Consider the following 6,744-nt stretch of genomic DNA (forward strand, 5'->3'; position numbering starts at 1 on the left):
TTATTTATAGATTATAAATTCACAATTTTTCATTAACAATAGATCATTATTTAAAAACATCCAGGTTTTTCGTGGTTATGTGAATGAAAAAAATAATAATTGTATCATTTAGCAAACATGGGCATGCTACTTTTGAATGTTCTCTGGACATTCTGAAAGACCAGATAACATTCTGGATTATTGTGATGTGATCAGCTGTTTGGACTCTCAGTCTGACAGCACCCATTCACTGAAGTGGATCCATTGATGAGCAATTGATGTAATGCTAAATTTCTCGAAATCTGCTCCCAATAAATTTTTCTACATCTTGCGCTTACAGTACATACTGCATAATGAATAATGTGTATATTTTATTCTGAACTCGTACATGGAAACTGCAGCACTTGCTTGCGGCTAATTGAACATGTAATGCTTTAAAGCTGTTTGTTTGCTCAAGGCCTGTTCACTTAGTAAACTCTTCACCTGACAGTGACCTGCAGAGAGAAACAGTTTAAAATCTGAAATAAACAGCACTTCCTCCTCTCGCTCTTTCACTCCATCCATTAGTACGATAAAAAAACACGTCCATTGCTGAAGCATCTTAAGAGTCACTAAATCAATCTGAGTCGTGCTGAGAAATGGAGCTACTGATGGATCTGTGCTGCATATTTACCTAAGCCTCCGCATCAGGTTTCACTACAAGAGGCCAGAGATAGATTTCCTTCTGCCAGCACGACACAGCAAACACACTGCAGATCAATATGAGCAGAGAGAGCAGCGATTTTGACTGAAGTCAAGTTCAGGTCAACTACATTAATGCAAATCATACCGAAGTATGGCTACATATGTCAAGCCTGTGTTGTGTTTTGCTCCCCATGTGCCTTCCTTGACCCAGTATCTCCCTCCATGCCCTTATTTCGTTATTTTCCTGTTCCTGTCCTCATTATAGTTCATTATGTTCATTTGGTTCCTCCTGTGTTTGATTAATTATCTTTACTCCCTGTTACTTAAGCCCAGTGTTTTCGTCACCTCTACTGGTCCCGTCCAGCCCTGCTTCGTCTCCTTCACCTCTGCTGGTCCTGTCCAGCCCTCCTTCGTCTCCTTCGCCTCCGCTGGTACTGTCCAGCCCTCCTTCGTCTCCTTTGCCTCCGCTGGTCCTGTCCAGCCCTCCTTCGCCTCCGCTGGTCCTGTCCAGCCCTCCTTCGTCTCCTTCGCCTCCGCTGGTACTGTCCAGCCCTCTTTCGTCTCCCTTGTCTCCGCTGGTCCTGTCCAGCCCTCCTTCATCTCCTTTGCCTCCGCTGGTCCTGTCCAGCCCTCCTTCGCCTCCGCTGGTACTGTCCAGCCCTCCCTTGTCTCCGCTGGTCCTGTCCAGCCCTCCTTCGCCTCCGCTGGTACTGTCCAGCCCTCCCTTGTCTCCGCTGGTCCTGTCCAGCCCTCCTTCGTCTCCTTCGCCTCCGCTGGTCCTGTCCAGCCCTCCTTCGCCTCCGCTGGTACTGTCCAGCCCTCCCTTGTCTCCGCTGGTCCTGTCCAGCCCTCCTTCGTCTACCACCCCCAAGCTATCTCTCTCCAGACCCCCCAGATATACACATCTCCTCCCCCACAGACCCCTCCCCTAAAAAGCCCCCCACAGAACACCCAAAAGCCTCCTTCGCCTCCGCTGGTCCTGTCCACCCCTCCTTCGCCTCCGCTGGTCCTGTCCAGCCCTACTTCTCCTTCGCCTCCGCTGGTACTGTCCAGCCCTCCCTTGTCTCCGCTGGTCCTGTCCAGCCCTCCCTCGTCTCCACTGGTCCTGTCCAGCCCTCCTTCATCTCCTTCGCCTCCGCTGGTCCTGTCCAGCCTTACTTCTCCTTCGCCTCCGCTGGTACTGTCCAGCCCTCCCTTGTCTCCGCTGGTCCTGTCCAACCCTCCTTCGTCTCCTTCACCTCCGCTGGTCCTGTCCAGCCCTCCTTCACCTCCGCTGGTCCTGTCCAGGCCTACTTCTCCTTCGCCTCCGCTGGTACTGTCCAGCCCTCCCTCGTCTCCACTGGTCCTGTCCAGCCCTCCTTCGTCTCCTTCGCCTCCGCTGGTCCTGCCCAGCCCTCCCTTGAAACCGCCCCCCCACTCCCCATATCCAGCCATCTCTCCCCCTACACAGCCCCTCCCCAGACCCCCTTCTTCTCAGCTGGTCCTGTCCAACCCTCCTTCATCTCCTTCACCTCTGCTGGTCCTGTCCAGCCCTCCTTCATCTCCTTCGCCTCCACTGGTCCTGTCCAGCCCTCCTTCTTCTCAGCTGGTCCTGTCCAACCCTCCTTCATCTCCTTCACCTCTGCTGGTCCTGTCCAGCCCTCCTTCATCTCCTTCGCCTCCACTGGTCCCGTCCCGCCCCTTCAGTGCCCGCTCCTTCAGAGCACCCTCCTGTGTCCTCTCTTCCAGAGCTCACTCCAGAACCAATCCTGGCCTGTAGGCCCCTAATTTCCCCCAGTATTTTTTTTGGGGTGGGGGGGTGGCATATGCCTGTGGCCATAGTGGCTGAGTCAGGAAACCAGGACATGAATGGCCAGCTCCTCCATGGCTCCCTGAACTGCCGGCGCCTCCTTGGCTCCCTGACCCGCCCTGGAGGCCTCCCTCGTCTCTGCCCTGTTCCTGCTCTATACCAGCCTTTCCTTATTTCCTGATTGTAATTCTGTTCACCTGTGTATGATTCATTAACTCATCTGTTCCTTTGTTTGTTCCCCTACTTAAACCCTCAGTTCTCCCTTAGCATTGGTCTGTTCTACATTATTTTAAGTTGTGTGTTCCTTTGCCATTCTGCCTGTGTTTATTATTAAATTAAGAGAGTTGGAACTGCCCCTTCCATCTTCATCTGCCTTCCTACGACATACCGTAGCAGCCGCACTTCACTCTGAATCATGCAGAGTATGTATTAATTTAAATAAATTACAGCCTTTATCAATCTATATTCAACATGCATTTGAAAATGCAACATGCACCAAACAAATGTGTTCCAAAATATCAGTTTGAATGGACATTTGTTGAATTTTAATAGTTGCATTTAGCATAAAATTTTTTTATATACTATTATTATATTTTTCCTAAATGTTCTAAGTTTACAGTAAAATATACAGCATTTTTAATAATTATTATTATTACTGGTATTATTATTTTTTTTGCTATATTGATATACTGTTTATTTTTTTTTTCAATTTGCAATATTTCACCATTTTCAGCAGAAGAATTGCAATTCTACGTTTTCCCTAAATAGAGCAGCCCTTCGCCAAAGAAGTTCGTTCCTACAATTTCCCACTTCAGTTTTAGCTAATCTGTGCATAAGAGTCTCATCCTGCATCACTGAGTCCTGGAGAACATGAGCTGTGATTTACTGCACAGCTGCAGCAGATGTTGATGCAAATGTGTTAATGTGAGTGGTGAATGTAAAGCCTGTGTTGTGTAACTGAGTGCCAGTGCAGTGGGGAAAACTTAAAACAAAAAAACCTTCAATCATTTCTGTGTTCAGTGTTTGATTTACAGACATTACCAGTGTCTCTCTCTCTGTTTATTGTCTGTTCTGTTTTCCAGCACATTCATATTGGGACCAAAGCTCTCATTCTGATGATGATGATGATGATGAGCTCAGGAACTGGACATCAGGAAATCTTTCCCATTTCTTGCTGTTTTGCTGGTCATCACATGCTAATATCTGAACACACACAATTAGATCACAAACATCTGCCCACAATCACACAGTCCTATTGATCTCCTGTATTCTCCTGCAAACATTTGGCTCATGGTATCCAGGGAAACTAAAACTACTTTGTTCTCATGTTATGTTATAAGGAACAGAAATAACAAGCATTTTTATACTTTATCACAAGAGTATAACATTTTGTTAGTTTTTATAATTAACATTTGCAGTATGTTTAATTTATCCAAATGCACTAAAGGCAGGGATCTGGACACTAACGCAAGTTCTCATGATCTCTTATTTAATGCATCTGATTAATACATAAAAATAGAAGAAATGCACATCAGATCAGATTCTGCTTTCAGAAGATATTAAGAGGCTTCTGAATGATCCACCGCAGAGACACAATGAGCTCATGTGATTGTGTGTGCTGATGTTTTGGCATGCGTCTGCTGATGCGTGCTGTCATTCGCTTGCTCTGTCGTCGTCTGAAGCAGCACGCTCCTGTGATGTAGGCTATATTTGGCCTCAGCATGCTCGTTCCAGCTGAGAAGGTCCCGTCAAATTAGACTCCCCGTCCAGCACTGGATCTCTAAGAGCTTCTGAACAGAGAAACGTGACAGTAGAGCCTCAACTGAAGCCTGCTACACTCCAGAAAACTATCTATCTATCTATCTATCTATCTATCTATCTATCTATCTATCTATCTATCTATCTATCTATCTATCTATCTATCTATCTCCCCGTCTGGCATTATCTCTGCTAATTAACTCCTTGTGTTCTTCACACTTTCAGGAAGGAAAATCTTGCAAATAAGAGGCCAATTATCCTTGCGTTCAGCAGAGACAGTGACCTGTGACGGCCGTTAATTGCTTCTGTCTGTTGTTCATGGGAGGACCTTCCACAGAAACACGAGCTGGTGGATTTTCAGCCCCTCAGGCGTTCGCTCTGTTCTCTCATGCTGTTCATTGTTCAGAGTGTTATCGTGCTAATGAGACAGTCTAAAAGTTCGAGTGATCTCTGGAGGGATCTGCATGGACTCTGTTTCAGAGAAACTTCAGACTTTGCTGAAGATGAAAACATGCAGCTGGTGACCTCAACCAGCCTGGATCTTCCAGCTTGCTTCATCTCTGAGAATTTACTAAAATACTAAAGGAGTTTTGGAGAGAACTGTCTTGCAAACTTTTCCAATCTCACGACTTGTTCTTTTTATTTTTGAGATGTTGTTTCTTGAACTGAGAATGATCAGATTACAGAACTTCTATCTGGTAGTTAAACATGGCATGGCAGGGGAAGATGAAGAACAGGGAAAAGAGGAAGTATAAGCTTTGCACTTCCTAATGGCAGAAAAGAGAAAAGACTGAGAAACCTTATCGACTGACACAAAAGAACAGCAATATTTCCACAAGACACGTGATTTGAGGCTCACAAACAGTGAACAGTGAATCTAGTGTCCTCTACTGGCCTCACAGCTATATAACATTACCAATACTTCCTCCCAAAATACCAGAGGGTTGCCAAAGCAACATTTAGATTTAATCAAAATCAAAACAATTTAAAAATGAATAAAAGCTTTATAGACCTTTTTATTATAAAATGACAAAAACACATCAAAATTTACTTACCAATCCTAAATTAAAATGTAAAAATATAAAATAAGAACATTAAAAAAGTATAATAATATCTGTGATAAACTAATTTAAAGTAAGAATAAGAACAGCCCACTGCCATGTCTGTAATGGGCCGGATTTAGATCAGAATCTGCTCTCCATCAAGTCACCATCCGTCGCTGATTAAAGTCACAGTTCTTGGATGGACACATATGTTCTGTCAAATGTCACCTTGGATGAGCTTCTTTAATGGGAATGATGAGTCATTCGAGAGCATCTCTCTCTTTGATGTGTCTGATAAGGTCCCTCATGATTCCTGTATCTATCTGAGAATGGAGAATCATCTAATTAGCATAATTCTCTATTTCCACAGTTAAAAGAATACTTCCCAGAATTTCACTGGAACATCCTTGAACTCATTGATCAGTTTATCTAATTATGAAATGGCAGGAAATGCATGTATGTTTAGGTTTTTTTTGAAAGAAGTCTCTCATGATATACAATTAGATTTTTTTAAGATTCTTTGATAAAATAGAAGTTCAAAAGAACAGCATTTTTATTTGATTAAAGAAACCTTCTGTTACAAATCTCTTTACTGTCCACTTTTAAAAAAGCCTTGTACTGAATAAAATTAATTACATTTTTATATTGTTCAATTTCATTAAGTCCTCAACCATGTATTTCGATAAATGTTACATTTAAAACTGTGATCTAATCAAAAAAAATTGTTTATATTGCCTTTAATAAAAGTGCTGTGCCACAGTTTTCATCAGCTGATTTTTCATCCACGATCAACATTTTTGGCACCATAAAACATAATTTCTTATATGTATTTTTTCTTTTCCACAAAGTTTTGTGATGATGAGTGTCATGTTAACATAACAAAGAACTATATATATATATATATATATATAATATATATATATATATATATATTTATATATATACTATTATTTGATATATTAATGCAAATATATATTTATATATACACTAGAGTTTTAAACAATTTTAATGGATCCTAAGCATTTTTATAAAATATTTATCTAAAACTGTATTGACAGTAAGTACTTATCAATTGATTCTATGTATTTTTGTTATTCAAATTGATAGAACCAGACAGAAAAAGTATTAAGGTTTAAAATATTTCCTTATCCTATGACTCCCATCTAGTGGACAACCGTAGTATTTCCACCTTCATCTCTGTCAGGTGAAATGTCTGATGGTTTTAGATTTTCTGTTAGGCCCCCCAGAGCCTCAGAAATTTATTAAACTATGCATGTTTCTTCAGATGACTTGCTCTTTCTTATGTAAAAGCTTTGAGGAGTTTTAACAATGCACTTTAAAGATTGGCCTATATAAGGCAACTCCTGCTACTTTTTTTTTTTGCCATTAATTTAATAAATCACGATGGCAACACTGTTTGAGATATCCAGAAACCATTCACATTTAGGCTCCTCCGTGTTTTGGGCATCATGTAGACAAGTTTGGTGTAAA

This window comes from Cyprinus carpio, chromosome B19 (assembly GCF_018340385.1).
Source record: "Cyprinus carpio isolate SPL01 chromosome B19, ASM1834038v1, whole genome shotgun sequence".
In the NCBI taxonomy this organism is placed as follows: Eukaryota; Metazoa; Chordata; class Actinopteri; order Cypriniformes; family Cyprinidae; genus Cyprinus; species Cyprinus carpio.